The 18,753-nt window shown below is 40.5% G+C and overlaps 1 protein-coding gene and 1 long non-coding RNA gene across 6 annotated transcripts in view; one reads left to right on the top strand and one right to left on the bottom strand.

The window, feature by feature from the left end:
* Positions 1-1,976, bottom strand: part of LOC141409743 (uncharacterized) — an 87,775-nt gene extending 85,799 nt beyond the window's left edge. Inside the window, exon 1 of the long non-coding RNA XR_012431766.1 lies at positions 1,795-1,976. This is a non-coding gene — a long non-coding RNA (uncharacterized lncRNA). The remainder of the gene's footprint in view (positions 1-1,794) is intronic.
* HTR1F (5-hydroxytryptamine receptor 1F) overlaps positions 1-18,753 on the top strand; it is a 207,674-nt gene that overhangs the window by 171,897 nt on the left and 17,024 nt on the right. The gene's annotated exons all lie outside the window — the stretch shown is intronic.

Below are 18,753 nucleotides of genomic sequence, written 5' to 3'. Positions count from 1 at the left end.
TAAATTCTTAATAGAGCAAATAATCATGTGTAATTTAATCCTCTTCAGTAATTTGCTAAAGATTAAAAATACTGATTTATACTCTGATAATGGTATTTTACAAAATTTGTTAATACATGGAAAATTAATGGTCTTGGGCAAGGGTTAGTGACATTTTTAACCTTCTGGCTAAATAAATGTACCAAATGTCAATTATTGGACTTTTTCTTTATTGAAGCATCCTTGTTTTCTTGATTTGGTTTTCATAGTTGATAATTTAATGTACAAGCCAAATCTATCCTAAGAATATTTTCCTGTGCTTCTGGACAATAATCAGAAACAGTTATACTATTTCTGAGAAAGTATTGCACTGTAAATAGAGCTGTTCCTGCCACAACTATCTCTAGGAAAGCTTCTTATAATATATTAGTCAAGAAGAAGATGCTGAGTTATCCTGATGTGCCTAATTGCCTAAACATAAAGAATTTTTAAAACTCAGAGTTACTTTCACTAAATCTTTATTTGTCCCAAAAGTGAAACTCCACAAGGAATAAAACAATGAGCCATTTGCTGTGTATTGTCCTCCAGGATGACAATAACTATCCTCTCTCCTCCAACGCAGCAACCTCCAGATTCTATGCCTTTCGACATTTCTGTGGGCCTCAAACGTTTTCTACAATATTAGGTCTTTGTAGGAAATCCATGATTTTGTAGTTGAGAACCAAGAAGCTCTGAGTTTATGATCCCTCATCTTCCCAATGGAAGTGAAAGGATTTGAGAAAAAGCATCTATGCTGGCACCTCAGGGTTAGAGATCTTAACTTTCTGTAAATGTATGGCATGGTTTATCCCAACCTATCTAGCAACATATGCGCTTTGTGTTTCCAACTGAGTTGTAAACCCTTTGGAAGCAAGGTCTATACTTCATTCTTACTCTTCAGAGCCCCAGAGCACCAGGTTCGTACTTGGTGGGAGTTCCTTAATAATTCAGAAATTAATACTAAGGAATCAAATGCATCTTTCTTTCATTTAGCTCCAGGAACTTTCTCCAGTCCAGGCCAGCTTTCCTTGCTTTCCTTGCAGCAGGACTCAGGAACCCAAACTAATGTCTTTTTCCTCTAACACCCTCACAAGCCCCTTGAGGCTCTTTTTCCCTAAAATTGGCTGCGAGGTGCTTTAACTCAATTATCACAGTTCTCCACTTACTTCCACCTAAGGATTTGGATTAACTATAAAACTGCTATATAATTGTCCTTGAATACTAGAATATAAAACGATAATATATTCCTCACCCTTAATCTGAATTCCTTCCTTCTGGGTATACATGAGGCCAAAGTAAATCACTCCTATAGCTCTGATGTCATTTATTTACCCTGGCCATAAGCATACCAATAAAAAATAAGCAGTATGGAAGTAATAAAATTCTAAAACACTATTTGATATTTAAAGTTAATCAACATAGTTTGGAGTAATCGCTCCTTCTTTGAAATTCCTTTTGCTGCCCTCCTGACTCCACTCTCCAGATGACGTCTGATAGCACCTTACTCTGAAACCAATCCAAACCCTCTTCTCAGAGTTTACCAATAGGACAGAGAGCTATTGAGTAAATTAACTGCTGGATGAAGCCACACAGTTGAACAGAAAGGTTATACAACACCGGGGCCAGGACTGAAAACAGAGGGTTAGTAAAGGGAAAGAGAAGCAAAGAAAAATGTGGATGGGAGAGACCACTAGGATCTGGAATGATAGTAAGAGATCTTCCTTTCCAGTTTCCTTTCCAGTCCTCTGAGTAGCCCAGCTATACTTTGTTTCCCACCTGATAAGGTATGGCTGTGTCCTCACTCAAATCTCATCTTCACTGTAGCTCCAATATTTCCCAGGTGTCATGAGAGGAGCCTGTAGGAAGCAATTGAATCATGAGTGTGGATCTTTCCCATGCCGTTCTCGTGATAGTGAATAAGTCTCATGAGATCTGATGGTTTTATAAAGGGGAGTTCCCCTACACAAGCTCTCTTGCCTGCTCCCATGTAAGATGTGCCTTTGCTCCTCCTTTGCCTTCTGCCGTGATTGTGAGGTCTCAGCCACGTAGAACTGTGAGTCCATTAAATCTCTCTTTTAAAATAAATTATCCAGTCTCAGGTATGTCTTTGTTAGCAGCATGAGAACAGACTAATATACTGTCCCTGTGTGTTGTGAAGTCACTTGTTGACGACCTCTTTTTCTTAAGCTGATTTAATTGGATTTCATTTTTTATAAACAGTAATGTCTTTCATAAACCCAGATTAATTCAGTTAATAACATGAACTTGCAGAAAGTCTGAATTGGTGACATACATTTCTAAGCAAATAATATTCTACATTATGGAGTCTAAAAAGATGTTTCAAAATCTGTTTGATACACATCTCCTATCATTTTTTGCACAATTCACATTTTTTCACATATATTGCAAAACTAAATATCAATCCAAAGGACATAAGTGTTGTCAAATTATGAAATAGGAGGATGAAAATTGTGAGATTAAATTGGACTAAAGCAAGATTTGAAAATGGCACATCATTTCCTTTTGGACCTTCCATACACTTAAAAAGCCTTTTGATAGTATGCTGGCTTCTTAAAAATAAAGTCAATAGACATATTCCAGGGACACAAGGTAATAATGTCTTTAAGATAATAACTGATGACGCACCTTATTTGGAACAACTTTTGCAAGAAGATACTAAACAAGCACAGAATTAACACAAATGCCTGAGATTATATCCTCAAAGCACTAATTTTAGATAGCTTACACAATACAAAATTTAGCAAGGAGTGTTAAGGCAAGAAATGTGTCTCTGAATTGTTCTTCAAATCAATGCCAAAAGCTTATTGACTAAAGCTGTTTATACACAGATTAGAGCCACATCAGCTGAAACTAACACTACACCCTCTTCGCTTAGCTCCCTTGCATCTCAGATGGCTTATTAAATTCTTTACTAAAATGTCCCTTAGGGACTTCATATTATGTCTTCCTCCTCCTAGACATAATAGGACATTAAAAGAGCCTCTTATGCCATTCAGACTACCATAACAAAATTACATAAACTGAGTGGCTTATAAACAACAGAAATCTATTTCTCAGAGTTTGTAGGCTGGGAAGTCCAAGAGGAAGGCACCAGCAGATTCGGTGCCTATGTTCCTCATAGACAGCCACCTTCTCACTCTAACCTCATGTAGTAGAAAGAGTCAAGGAACTTTCTCAAGCCTCTTTTATAAAGAGAGTAATCCCATTCATGAGGGCTTTGCCCCCATGACCTAATCACCTCCCAAAGACCTCACCTCCTAATACCATAACCTCCGGAGTAAGGATTTCAATGTATAAATTTGGGTAGACATAAACAATTCACAGCTTGGCAGAAAGACACCAGAACTGTTATATAACTAACTTCTGGATCAGTCTTTCCCACTTTTGTGAGCTTTTTCTATCCAAAGAAGAAAATTGATGGCTAAATGTGATGTCTTATGTCTGTTGCATGTTAAACTTCACCTTTGATAGAAAAATAATGGTCTGTCACTTGGACACTTTTTGCATTGTACTTTCTTTAACCTTGTTTTATGACAATTAATATTGGACAGAAAATGGTAAATGAGTTAAATTTTAAGTTGATGACTCAATTCAAGTGATTTTTATCATCTTCATTAGTTATCTAAGAATTAAAGTAAATACTTGCTCATTAATTACATTACATACTTCTTAAGACTAATAAAAGATAACTGCTTTGTCATGGCATGGAAAATTTCTTAAGTACATTAGCTCACATACTCTTAATTAGGTAAGAGTAGAATGCCATCACACGTTTTACAAAAATACCTTGTGCTGCCCCACAGCAAGACATATAATCCAACAGTGTTCCTTTTCTACTCTCATATGGCTACTGAGGATTTCCAAGAAATAATTTGCATTAACTCATATACTCCCATTTTATGCTATTTAGTAGTTAAGAGTATATGAGTTAATGCAAATAAATTAAACCTACAAATGAAGTTTGCTTACAGAATTATTTACATAATGTATTGGCTGAAAAGTTCTACTATGTACAATGAAAATATTAAGTCTATCCTAATAGTAAAGAAATTTAAATAGAAATGGGTTAAATGACATTTATTTAACTCTTTTTCTTATAGTACCCCTCCTGAATGAAAACATCAAGACCTCAGCCAGGCACGGGGGCTCACATCTGTAATCCCAGCACTTTGGGAGGCCAAGCCAGGCAGATCACTTGAGGTCAGGAGTTTGAGATCAGCCTTGCCAACATTTTGAAACCCTGTCTCCACTAAAAATACAAAAATTAGCCAGGCATGATGGCACACTTCTGTAATCCCAGCTACTCAGGAGGCTGAGGCAGGAGAATCACTTGAACCAGGGAGGCGGAGGTTACAGTGAACTGAGATTGTGCCATTACACTCCAGCCTGAGTGACAGAGTGAGACTCTGTCCCAAAAAAAAACAAAACAAAACAAAACAAAACAAAAAAATACACAGGGAAAGTGGTACCTTGAGGAGTGATATGGCTTGACTGTGCCCACCCAAACCTCGAATTATAGCTCCCATAATTCCCATGTGTCATGAAAGAGATTCAGTGGAAGGTAACTGAACCATGGCAGGGTGGATAGGTCTTTCCCATGCTGCTCTCATGATAGTGAAAAAGCGTCATGAGATCTGATGGTTTTATAAAGGGGAGCTCCCCTGCACATGCTTTCTCTTTTGCCTGCCACCATGGAAGACATGCCTCTCACCTTCTGCCATGATTGAGTGGCCTCCCAAGCCATGTGGAATGTAAGTCCATTAAACCTCTTTTTCTTTATAAATTGCCCAATCTCAGGTATGTGTATCAGCAGCATGAGAATAGACTAATACAGTAAATATGTGCCAGTATAGTAGGGCGCAGCTGTAAAGATGCCTGAAAATGTGGAAGCAACTTTGGAACTGGGCAACAGGCATAGGTTTGAATAGTTTGGAGGGCTCATAAGATAGGAAGATGTGGGAAAGTTTGGAACTTCCTGGAGACTTGTTGGATGGCTTTGACCAAAATGCTGATAGTGATATAGACAATAAAGTCCAGGTTGAAGTAGTCTCAGATGGAGATGAGGAACTTGTTGGAAGCGGGAGTAAAGGTGACTCTTGCTATGTTTCAGCAAAGAGATTGGTGGTATTTTGCCCCTGCCCTAGAGATTTGTGGAATTTTGAACCTGAGAAAAATGATTTAGGGCACTTTGCAGAATAATTCTTTTTTTTTTTGAAATGGAGTTTCATTCTTGTCACCCAGGCTGGAGTGCAATGGCATGATCTTGGCTCACTGCAAGGTTCACCTCCCAGGTTCAAGCAATTCTCCTGCCTCAGCCTCCCGAGTAGCTGCTATTACAGGTGCCTGACATCACACACAGCTAATTTTTGTATTTTTAGTAGAGATAGGATTTCACCATGTTAAGCAGGCTGGTCTCAAACTCCTGACCTCAGGTGATCACCTGCCTTGGCCTCCCAAAGTGCTGGAATTACAAGCATGAACCACCACACCTGGCCAGGTAGAAGAAATTTCTAAGCAGCAAAGCATTCAAGAGGTGACTTAAATGTTAAAAGGATTCAGTTTTATGTATTCACAAGATATGGTTTGGAATTGGAACTTAAGTTTAAAAGGGAAGCAGAGCATAAACGTTTGGAAAATTTGCCACCTGACAAGGTGGTAGAAAAGAAAAATTCGTTTTCTTAGGAGAAATTTAAGCTGGCTACAGAAATTTAAAATAACTAATGTGGAGCCAAATATTGCTCTCCAAGACAATGGGAAAAATGTCTCCAGGGCGTGTCAGAGACCTTTGCAGCAGCCCCTCCCATCACAGGACCAGAGGCCTAGAAGGCAAAAATGGTTTCCTGGCCTAGGCCAAGGGCCCCCCTGCTGTGTGCAGCCTAGAGACTTGGTGCTTGGCATCCCAGCCACTCTAGCCTGGCTAAAAGGGACCAAGGTAAAGCTTGGGCCATGGATTTGGAGGGTGCAAGCCCCAAGCCTTGGCAGCTCCCACGTGGTATTGAGCCTGCAAGTACACAGCAGTCAAAAATTGAGGTTTGGAAACCTCTACCTAGGTTTCAGAGGATGTATGGAAACACCTGGATGTCCACACAGAAGTTTGCTGCAGGAATGAAGCCCTCATGAAGAACCTCTGCTAGGGCAGTGTGGAAGGGAACTATGTGATTAAAGCTGTCACACAGATTCCCCACTGGGGCACTGCCTAGTGGAGCTATGAAAAGAGGACCTCTATCCTCCAGACCCTGGAATGATAGATCCACTGACAGCTTGCATCTGTGTGCCTGGAAAAGTCACAGACATTCAATGTCATCCCGTAAAAGCAGTCGGGAGGGAGGCTGTACCCTGCAAAGCCACAGGAGCAGAGCTGCGCAAGACCATAGGAACCTACCTCTTGCATCAGCATGACCTGGATGTGAGACAGGGAGTCAAAGGAGATCATTTCAGAGCTTTAAGATTTGACTGCCCTGCTGGATTTCAGACTTGCATGGGTCCTGTAGTCCCTTTGTTTTGGCCAATTTCTCCTATTTTGAATGGGTGTATTTACCCAGTGCCTTTACCCCTACTGTATCTAGGAAACAACTAACTTGCTTTTTATTATATGGGCTCACAGGCAGAAGGGACTTGCCTTGTCTCAGATGAGACTTTGGACTGTGGACTTTTGAGTTAATGCTGAAATGAGTTAAGATTTGGGGGAACTGTTGGGAAGGCATGATTGGTTTTGAAATGTGAGGACATGATATTGGGAGGGGCCAGGGGTGGAATGATATGGTTTGACTGTGTCCTCACCCAAATGTCGAATTGTAGCTTCTGTGTTTCCCACATGTTGTGGGAGGGACCCAGTGGGAGGTAATTGAATCATCGGGCACATCTTTTTCATGCTGTTCTCATGATAGGGAATAAGTGTCAAGAAATCTGATGGTTTTATAAAGGGGAGTTCCCCTGCACATGCTCTCTCTCTTGCCTGCTGCCATGTAGACATGCCTTTCACCTTCTGCCATGATTGTGAGGCCTCCTCAGCCACGTGGAACCGTGAGTCTTTTAAACCTGTCTTTCTTTATAAATTACCCAGTCTCAGGTATGTCTTTATCAGCAGTGTGAGAACAGACTAATTCATGGAGGATGAGAGGTAAATGTAGGTTGCAAAATTAAGCAGCATAGTGGGAATTTGAGCAAAGATTTGAAGGAGTTGAAGTTAATTAACGGGAATTTGAGCAAAGATTTGAAGGAGTTGGAGTTAATTAACCAAGTGGTTATCTCAGGTAAGATATAGGGGAACAGCTAGAACAATGGTTCTAAGTTAAGCATGTATCAGAATCCCCTGGTGGGGGCAGGGGTTAAAACACATTGATGAGTTTCATTCCCAAAGTTTCTGATTCAGTGTCAGGGATGGGGACAAGAATTTGCATTTCTTAAATTTCCTAGGTGATGCTGATGCTGTTGATCCAGAAACTACACTTTGAAAATTGCTGAGGTAGAGGAAAAGCCCAAAGTGGGAATGTACATGAGAAATATAAATGTTTCCCTGAGCGAGGGCCGTGCAGGAAATAGCTGGAACTATTCTAAAATAATTTTACTCAAGAGGGCTCCCTTCAGAGCCTATGGGATGAGAACCAAAAAATCGTGGCCTGAGGGGAGAATTTTTGTGATCAATCGGAAAAGATAAGAGCTCTGCCTTGAAATTCTCACTTTCTCTCAACTAATGAAATTCACCCTTGTTTTCAAGACACTGATTCCTTCCCTTATAATCTAAACTTATTTCCCTATTGATGTCTTTATTTACATTTGACTTTAGCTACTTTTTTGTTAATATCTTCAGCTCTCTTGTTACCATGTGCTTCCCCACAGCAACATATATAATCCAACAATGTTTCTTTTCCACTCTTACATGGCTACTGAACACTTCCAAAGAAAAATTGCACAGTAGTATAGATTGATGCCTATTCAACTTTAAATGATACACAGAATTCGTTTATCTGCCTTTGTTCACCTTCCTTCCTATAGCAACTGTGCTGAATGTTCCTCTACCTTCATGATCCCTGCTTCCTCCCCTTCCACAGATGACACTACCTTCCATCCAAAGAGAAAATAGAAATTAGGACACATGAAAACCCTTAAGTTTCTGCCATTTTCTACCACCACCTTAACACATACATGCTCACATATTCACCAGCTGTAAATTTACTTCCTTCACTTACCTTCTTCTTTCTGACCTCAAATAGGACAAGGTAAGGTACTTGGAAAAGTATTTGACACCAATCGAAGTATTCAATACATTTGGTTGGTTCGTTTCACTCTTTTTTTTTTTTTTAAATAGGTAGCAATGGCCAGGCATGGTGACTCATACGTGTAATCCTAGCACTTTGAGAGGCCGAGACAGGAGGATCACTTGAGCCCAGGAGCTTGAGATTAGCCTGGGCAACATGACAAAACCCCGTTTCTATAAAAATTAGCCTGGCATGCTGGGGAGTGCCTGTAATCCCAGCTACTGGGGAGTCTGAGGTGGGAAGATCACCAGCGCCCAGGAGGTTGACTCTGACATGAGCTGTGATCATGCCACTACACTTCAGCCTGGGTGACAGAAGGAGACCCTGTCTCAAAATTAAATTAAATTAAATTAAATTAAATTAAAAATAAGTAACAAATCTATAATGGGTGCAAAATTTTAGAGTCTATCCAAACTCTTTTCTTAGACATACATTCCCTGGAGACAATCACAGTTAACCACCTCTTGTGTATCTTTCTAGAAATATTCCATATACAAATAAGCAAGTACATTGTTTTTACATAAATAGTAACCTGCCGTGTACACTTTTCAGCACTTATTTTCACTTTAAAATATGTTTTGGAAATTCTTTCATATCAAAATATAAAGAGCTGCTTTGTTCATTTTAAGTATATACAATAACTTACTTGCCTACTTCTATTGATATACATATTCATTCATACCACATGCAAATTTATTTATAGGGAAAGTTTTTAGAATGACTGGATCAAAATGATTGCCATATTGTCTCCCTGGGGTTACCAATCTATGTCAGCAATGTGTAAGTGTGCATGCTTTTCCTAACCCTCAATTAACACACAGTGTTTTTCATTCGCTTATTCATTTATTAAACAATTTTTGAGTGACTAGTGGAACCAAATTTTGTTCTAGGCCCAGCGATTAAAGTCTCCACCCTTCTAGATCTTACATTCTAATGAGGGAAGACATATAATAAATTATAAATGGGGGTTAAATTTGTAATTCAAATTTTTACTTTGCCAGATTTAGTTCCGTTACCACATACATATATCAAAGTATCTTCGTGTTTTAAAAAAATCAATTTTCTCAACTTTCCATCTATTGTTTGCCTTTTTTCAAATTTCTAAATTTGAAGTATTTTGTTAGTAACCAAATCTTTAAATGAACACTTCATATATATTTTCCCGATTTCTTCATCTTTTATTCATCCTTCAATATATTGTCTTCACCAATCTCTGGTGACTATAGATGCACAAGGTTGTGATTAATCATTTATGTGTTTTAAATTACATTTCAATCCAGATCTGTCTTCTAGACAACTCCATGTGGGCTATCTCATGATACCTTAGTCTCAATGTGTTTGAAACTACTTATTACTTTCCCTGACCCTATATCCTTTTCAATCCCTTCTAAACCTCCTTTTCTTATGTTCCCAATCAGGTAAACGACATTATCATCCACTAGTTGTCCACTGAGTAACGTAGGAATCAAACCTCCTTCTTCCTCAAGTCTCACCTTCTCCCCTCCAAAAATAAGCTATAGAATTGTGTCATACACTTAAGAAGCTGAAACCTGTTTTCTTTCTCTCCATCACCTTGTTTCATTTTGTTGGCTAGAGTCTCATTGTCTGTCATCTCAACTACTTAATAATAATAACTGGCCTGGTGTGATGACTCACACCTGTAATCCCAGCCCTTTGGGAGACTGAGGCAGGCAGATCACCTGAGGTTAGGAGTTCAAGACCAACCTGGCCAATCCCATCTCTACTAAAATACAAAAAGAAAATTTAGTCAGGCATGGTGATGTGCACCTGTGATCCCAGCTACTCGGGAAGCTAAGGCAGGAGAATCGCTTGAACCCGGGAGGCGGAGGTTGCAGTGAGCCAAGATTGCACCATTGCACTCCAGCCTGGGTGACAAGAGCAAAACTCCATATCAAAAAGATAAGTAATAATAATCCCTATCGTGGTCTCTAATCTTTTACCTATTCTGCTTCATCTTCAGTCGCTCTCCATTGCCTCCAGGATTGTGGTATGTAAAGAGCTTCTTTTCCATTCAACTTTTCAATCCTCAGCTGCCATAACCTATTCAAATTATTCTCCTACCATACTCTTCCTGATATTATAACTTTGCAAATTCTATTTCTTCTCCCAAAAAGACTCTCTCTGCAGCCTACTCCCCCCAACAATCTATTGAGTCAATAAACTAATTACCCAAGCCTAGCTTAAATTTAAAACTTCAGTGTAACATCTTTTCTACTCCTCCCAGGCAAAACTGCCATAACCATCTATGCATGATAATGGCTTTTAAAAAACACATTCATTAATACATATAATGCATAGGCTACTTCAGATAATAAATTGTGCTTTGTGTCTCATGTGGATGCAAGGGATTTCAAGAGATCCAGGCTTAAATACTCACTGCTGCCTGTCCAGAGAGAAAATAAAAATAAAAATTACTTCCTGGAAACTCCTGTAAAATTACTAGGATTTACTTGCCTTTGGACACATGCCCTACTAAACTAATCATTATTATTAGTTAACAGTCATTGCCAAGGAGTTATGATTTTTATTACCCATCAGGTTCATAATGGGAAATACCGATGGCATGCTCAAATTCAGATAATGCAGAAAGAACATATTTATGTAAGAACTATTTATAAAGATGTGGTGTGGGTAAGGGAGCTTAATCAATAGTCTAGACGGGATGCCTGTTCACTGTGGCCAGGTATGAACTTAGATGTCAGAATTACACATGACCTGGACCCAGAGACAAGTCCCAACGAGCCACCAGTGCCAATTTGGTGTGACAGACAACTCTCGAGCAGCAGATGATAATTGCTTATGCCACTGCTGAAACCTCGTCTGCTCAGCAGGCAACCAGGGAAACTAGTTTCCATGCAGAAGCCATGCCCAGATCCTATTTCCCACCTCATTGTGGCCAACGGGCAACATCTTTGCAGAACTTGTGGCCTCAAGTAGAGAAAATGTCTTAACAGCAGCTATGTTGTTCATCATGCGGAATCCTCCCTCAGCTTCTGCTGAGATATCAGCTGAAGCTGGCCTTTAAAATCTGCCAAGACTTTTCCATATTCAATATTTCTATTATCAATGGATGTTAAGGGAACAATTTTTCTGTAGTTGTTTTGACTGGCTTGTACTAATGAGTCTACTTCAGAGTTCATGTTATTAAATTTACTGCTTGTTACAGTCTTAATATTTTATTTACCAACTGGTATAGAAGCATTTGTATATTTTTAACAACAAATATGGCTGCTAGTATCTCTACTAGTATAAGAAAAACAGGTTTAGATGCCTGGTAATCTTTTTTTAAAAATGACTACCAGAATGCCTTTATCTCATCGTATTGCAGTGATTCCTATATGTAATAGTGAGCTATTTGAGAAAATGTTTTAGGCCATATTCTTTTTATATCCAGAGTGCCAACTATAATGGTGGATAAATAAACGTTTGCAGAGTAGGTGTACGTGTCTTTTCCTAAACTACTGATAAGCAATGTTCTTCCTGATTGTATGAGCTGCATCTTTTATGCACATGTATTACATATAGAAACTAACACACACTGTATTGCTTAATAAACATTGAATGATTGATGCTCCAAACTTAGGAAACAAGTTCAAAGGTTTAGCATTTATGTTCTCCAGTATTTTTTAATTCCATTGAGATGACAGTTCAGATTTGTTCTGTGCTAGGGAATATATAAATCCATCATCCTTTAACCATGTCATTTCTGAAATATCCAACATACTCTATAATCTTTTATAATTTTCTCTAAAACATAAGAATTTTATTAGTATCTGTCTCAAGTGTACTTATGTATTAAAATACTTTCAACCTAGAGATAATAATTGCTACTCTTACAGTAGTAACCAAAGTCAACGACGTCCAGAAGTAATCAGAGTAACTGCATAAGAACTTCTTAAGTTTAAAATGCTAGTCCAAAAATCTTGGAGAAAACGAACACTCCAAAAATCTCCAAAAAGGAGAAAAAATCCAAATCTCAAAAAAAATCCAAACCTTGCAAAAATCCAAACTTTGGAATCCAATATTTGGATTTTTCTCCAAAAATCTTGGAGAATTGATACTATTTGGTATCAATTTCAGTATTCTCAAATGGTAAAAAGAATGTTAAGTCAAAGTACTTGAAGAAAGTTCTCCTTTCTTGTCATTCAAATACAGACAAATGCGTCCTAATTATCTTGGAGCTGAATCTCAAAACGTTAGTATGTTAATTATGTCCCGTCCTTCAGTGTGTATCTTTGCATTCCATGATAATTTACTGTATAAAACAGGAAGAAACAAGATATTTTATTCTACAGCATTAAGTAAAGCCAATAAAATAAAATAAAAATAGAAAGATACCCTTCTTATTTAAAATCATGGCCTTTTTCAACTTTAGATAAAGCCAGTGTACACTGATACTAAACATACTAAACAAGTCTCAGCCAATCACTGCCTGCCTTATCCAAGTTTAAAAGGTAAGTTTTTCCTCATATTTTCATTGACAGCCTTGGTTAGTGAGCAGACTGAAAGACCAGATTGCATATGAGCAGAGCTCCAAATCATGACCATATAACATCTGCCTTGTGTTGAGTGCTGAACATTCTGTAATACCATTAATTGAAGATGACAAATCAACTGCCCAATTTCAACTGAGAGCAATTAGCACTCACGCTATGTTACTAGACTTCTGCTGTCTGCACCAGCCCCACCAAGCCATGAGTGCCCGATAAATGTCAGTATTAATCATTTGTCTTATTTATGCTACTCAGTTAATCATCTGGTACTTATTAAGCCTACCTGATGTAAAATGCACTTTCAGTATAAAGCTTAAGAGAATCAAAAGAGAAAAAGTAGATTGAAGACTAAAGAAGAGAATGAATACTTTTAATTTAACATATTTTCAAAAGAAAAATGGAATACAATGGAAGAGCTTACATTATGATCAGGTGAAATACCTTTTATTCCATTAATTACATTTGTATAAAATATAAGTAACAGTCTGGTGCTAGTAAAAAACAAAAATAAAAGAGAGGGAAATAAATATGTTGTACTTGAAATTGCTTAAACTTTGCCAGCTTAGCTTGGTTCACTAATTATTATTGATCCAAAAAAAATCTAGCTGGACACCACGGCACACGCCTATAATCCCAGTTTTTCAGGAGACTGAGGAGTTCAAGTCAAGTCTGGGCAACATAGGAAGACCCCCATCTCTTAAAAAAAACTGAAATTGTTAAATCAAATATCATCACTAAAATTAATTTTCTTTTAAACATCACAACAGCTTTCATTAAGTTTTAACACACCCTAAGCATGTCATTTTTCTAAATAATTTAACATAATGTTTTTATTCATGTTCAAGAAAAATAGCTATTGTCACCCCCCATTTTGAGATAGACCTTGTCCAACTCAATATTTTTCCCTAGATTAAGATATTTATCAGATAGCTAACTTTACAAACAAAAGTTTTAAAATATTTTTCATATCTTGCACATAGTTAAATAACAACGTTTTAGTAACTTTCCAGTAAGGGCACAGAATACCCAGACCCTTTGTGTAGTTCCTGGTGATAACCACTTACATAATCTATTATTAGATCCAATGTCACCGTGGAGAAAACTATTTGCCTTGTTTATTACTCAAGGAGAGGGAATGGTAGTCAAGGCGGAGGAAAAGATCACGACCATAAGCTTTCAAAATTTCCATCTCTAGCTTGCTAAAACATTACCTGTTTTTCATTTTAACTTACATAATAGGAGAGAGTACCCCATTCCTCATGTATGGTAATTGTACCGTATTTCCTCCCACCATCCCCTTTACATATTGTAGAATTAGAAAACTTGATATTAGACAATGATGGTACTACAGATACTATCAAAGGAAGACTGGGGTAAAAATTAAAATGCTTTTTACCCAGCTAGACTTATTTCATAACGATTAACAACATTAACCTCAATCCTAAAGGTAGAGTTGCTAGCCCTATACTCCAGATGACAAATAAAAATATTAAGTGTTTTAGAAGCCAGGTACCTAACAGGTTTATATATAATCTTCAACAACCCTTCATAATGTTTGACATTTATTTTTTCCCTCTAGAGATAATGAAGTGGAATCTTTTTTTTTTTTTTTTTTTTGAGACGGAGTCTCACTCTGTCACCCAGGCTGGAGTGAGTGGCGCGATCTCAGCTCACTGCAAGCTCCACCTCCCGGGTTCACACCATTCTCCTGCCTCAGCCTCCCGAGTAGCTGGGACTATAGGTGTCTGCCACCATGCCCAGCTAATTTTTTTTTTCTTTTTATTTTTTGTAGAGACAGGGTTTCACCATGTTAGCCAGGATGATATCGATCTCTTGACCTCGTGATCCACCCACCTTGGCCTCCCAAAGTGCTGGGATTACAGGCGTAAGCCACCGCGCCCGGCCGAAGCTGAGTCTTTTAAAGTTGAAATGACTTTCCTGAGCTCACACTATTATGTGGGGCAGTCACTTTAAATTAATTTTTCTTGAAATCTAGTGTCACAGGATCTTTAGGGTGTCGCTTTTCCAGCCTGAAGCCAATGTGGCTAGTGGCGTCTTTGCGTTAGTTTTACTCAGACCCACTGGACTTGTTCTTCCCACTCATCCTGGAAGGCTGCACTTAGTTCATACAACTGGACCAGATCCCATGCTTGCCAAGGGAGAGCTAGATGCATAGAGGCAAGGGGTAGTGAGTGAGTGAGCGCAGGGTCCAGCCATTGCACACAGCTGCAACTGCAGAGGGGCGGGCAGCTCCAGGAGCTGGCATAGGTGCCAGCTTCATATAAGCCTGCAGCTGGATTAGATGCACCACAAGCAGGTTCCACTGTGGGCACCCACCTCTGGATGAGGGGAACATGATGGCACTCAGAAGCTGGAAGACTCCAGAAATCGCAGAGCCCCAAAGAGCGTGTCATCTCAAGTGCACCGCTCCTTGAGTTCCCAGATGGGTCACAGTTCTTCCTTCCTTCTCATCACCCACAACCTGATGAGTGGGGGAGCTGTGTTTCAGCCCTGTTTGTGTCACAGCTCTTTCAGTTCCACCATTTGACAGGTCCTGAGTTCTTGTCCCACGTTTAGGAAGAATGATAACTAGAGAGTGGGCAAGGTGAAGGGCTGCTTTATTGAGCAACAGTACAGCTCTCAGTACAGTACAGCTCTCAGTACAATACAGTAACAGTACAGTTCTCAGTACAGTACAGCTCTCAGTACAATACAGTGACAATACAGCTCTCAGTACAGTACAGCTCTCAGTACAATACAGTAAAGTACAGCTCTCAGGAGACCCAGAGTGGTTGGCTCCTATCCACAGGCAGGTTGTCTGTGGCTCTCAGGGGAGAAGAGACGCAGTACCTCCTATTTACAGGCAGGTTATCCTGACATTTGTGTGGCCCTCAGCGGAAAGGAGTCCAGGAACGGATAGCTCCTCTCCACAGGCATGTCGTCCCAATGTCTCTGTGAGTCTGGCAGAGTCCAGGGGTTTTTATGGGCTTCAGAAGGGAGGAAGTGAGTGCTGATTGGTTTATGGGAGGACCTGGAAAAAGCACCACAAGTTCTAACTCCAGGCCATGGAACAGGGAGCCCAGCCCCCAAGCTTCAGGTCAACCCTGACTTGAAGGTGAGGTTTTACCAGGTACCTGCCCCTTTCCACACAGGAGCCTGTCTGCCTCCTACTGCCATCAATCATGTTGTCCATGGCACCAAGGCTGTTCGTGCCAAGGGTTGCCTGCAGGTCCATGCCAAGCCACCATCAGCCCATCAGCACCCCCTCAGCCTCCCTCTCATGCTCGTCAGTGCCCAAAGCCCAGCGGGGTCCAGAGTGGCAGGGGGCTGTCAGTGCCAACCTGAGTGCACAGACACCCGGTCAGGTCACGACAGAGCCTGGGCTCAGCTTCGACTTTGCTCTGAAATTGGAGCAGGTGCTGGGAGCAGGGTGCCAGGTGCCAGGCAGTAGGAGCAGGCACTTCTGAGCCTGAGGGGGCAGGGGAGCTTCCTGGGCCCTCAAGAGTGCAAGGATGCCCAGGTCCACTGCTGCAGCTAGACAGTTACAGCTGCTCCCAGAAAGGTAGGACGCCCACCCCAGCAACTCAGAAGGTGGCAGGTTCCCACCTGTTCCTGGCTCCTGCTGGCTTCGTGGAGCACATGGCCCCAGTCGCACCTTCTCTGCTGTAGCTGGCACCTTCCTGACAGCTGCTCCAGACTGGCTGCCACTGCCATCAATTCCCACTCTTAAGAAGTACATACAGCTGCTGTTAGGGTGGATGACCACTTTCAGGAGGTTCCCTAATGCACTATCCAGCCCCATGGCCTGTTTCTGCAGCTTCCTCATATCTGCGGCCGCCTAAATAATACGTATAATAAGTTCACACTTCAGGATTAGTTGTCCCTCAACTGAATTAGGAGAGAGGTGTGCTTTACCAAGGGCCCTCTTAGCCTCTCCAGGGAGGCAGTAGGCACTAAAAACAACGACTGCTTTTAACTGCTTCATGCTGACAAGGGGCATTGTTTTGGGGAAAATGACAGTCAGATCTCTCTCAGATGCCTATTCCATTAAAAGGGAGTCATTGTCCGAGGCTCCAGTTGCATGACCACTTGGAGTTTGATGGCCTCTAGGTGAGAAGACACAAATTTCACAAGGAGGGTAAGTATGCATGGACCAAATATGAGTATTATAAAAAGAGGAGCTAAAAGGAAAAAATCTTAAAAAAAAAAAAAATGGACTAATTATTTGGAAAACAATATTGTGGCTAGAGCTGTTTCACCCTAGTGGAAGAAATTGAATTTTGTACAGGGACAATTAAATTTTAAGAGAGAAATAGCTATTTAGGGGAGTAGATAATCCTTTGGGAATTCAGTATTAAAGAGTCCTTGACAAAAACACCTTATGGTGAGAAACAGAACAAAGGCGAGAACAATAAGCAAAAGCTCTCCCCAACTACAACTAAGGGGTTGGGAAAAATAGCAGGTTAAAGGTTTTCCTGAGATACGCCCCCATGATCATGCTAAGAGAGGCAGGGGGCAGACTGGAGAAGAGAACTCAAATTCCTGCTCCAGTGTCCAGGGAGAGGTCCAACTTCCTCCCTTCAACTTCTGAACCACTGGAACCAGGGAGAGGAGCCCTGGGACCTGTCAGTCCTGCTGGACGATTTGGGCTGGACCCAGAGACCTGTGTCTCTAGGGACAATCCACCCTCCAGTGGTCCCCATTGCAAATTGGACAGGTTCAAGGTGGCTTCCTCCTGCTGTCTGGACAGTCCTTCCTAAAACGCCCTGGATTGCCACATTTGTAGCAGTTAACAGATGCATCCCAAGGACCCTGGGGTTTGTGAGCCTGTTAGGTGGCTGTTAGAGCCTTTGCCTTTTTCCTGTGTCTCCTTTCCCTCTCTTGGGCCTCCTCCTGATTCCTATTGTAAAATACCAAGATGACCACTTTCAGGAGGTTCCCTAATGCACTATCCAGCCCCATGGCCTGTTTCTGCAGCTTCCTCATATCTGGGACTGCCTAAATAATACGTTCACACTTCAGGAGTAATTGTCGCTCAACTGAATTAGGAGAGAGGTCTGCTTTACCAATGGCCCTCTTAGCCTTTCCAGGAAGGCAGTAGGATTCTTATCTAATCCCTGGAGTATCATGGGTAGCTTGGAGTAATTGAGAGGCTTAGTTCTAGTCCTACGTCAGCGCTCCCTCCTGTATGCCCACCTGAAAGTGTTTTCTCTTCCATTCTCCCATTTCATCACTGGGGACCCATTTAAGGTACTCTAATGGTACTGCTATTCTTCCAACTGCATAAGGCTCATCCCATTCCCTGGCACTACGTGAGATACAAAGCTCATCCCCAGAATTTTCTGCCACTTGCAGAACAGCCTGCTTTTCCATGGTAGTCAGGATCTGATTCAAGTAACATGACATCTATCCAGGAGAGTTTAAATACTTGGATTAAGTCCTGGAAAGCCTCTATATACCTGACAGGGTCATCTGAAAACTTGCCAAGATCCCCCTTAATTTTCATTGCTTCTTTATCATAAGCAGGTGACACTGTAGAACCAAGTCCTCCCAAACAAGGGAGAGAAAAGGAGTCCTGGGAATTGGGGACCTGGCCTAATCAGATGCTTCCCAAAAGGAAAAAATCAATATCTCACATAAAAAAGCTCCCTGTATTCACAGGACTGTATTGACTCCTGACATAGTGGAGGAAAGAAAGAAACAACTTGAGTGCAGAGGAGGGAAAGGTGCCTGGGGGGAAAGCCTCTTGCCCTATGCAAATGGGTTCCTTTTGAGTATGGGAAAGAAAAGTCTCAATTGTGACATCCTCCTTGCTTCTAAAGATAGACAGATACTACACTGTTCTGATTTACACTACTGATGACAGCCAAAATCTCATTCTACCCAGTGATATTATCTTTGTGGTGTGTAACAACACCCTTAACATTGTATGTAAAGAAGAG

This window comes from Macaca fascicularis, chromosome 2, assembly GCF_037993035.2.
Source record: "Macaca fascicularis isolate 582-1 chromosome 2, T2T-MFA8v1.1".
Classification (NCBI taxonomy): domain Eukaryota; kingdom Metazoa; phylum Chordata; class Mammalia; order Primates; family Cercopithecidae; genus Macaca; species Macaca fascicularis.
The sequence above is the reverse complement of the archived record's forward strand: the minus strand, read 5'-3'. Positions and strand labels throughout refer to the sequence as shown.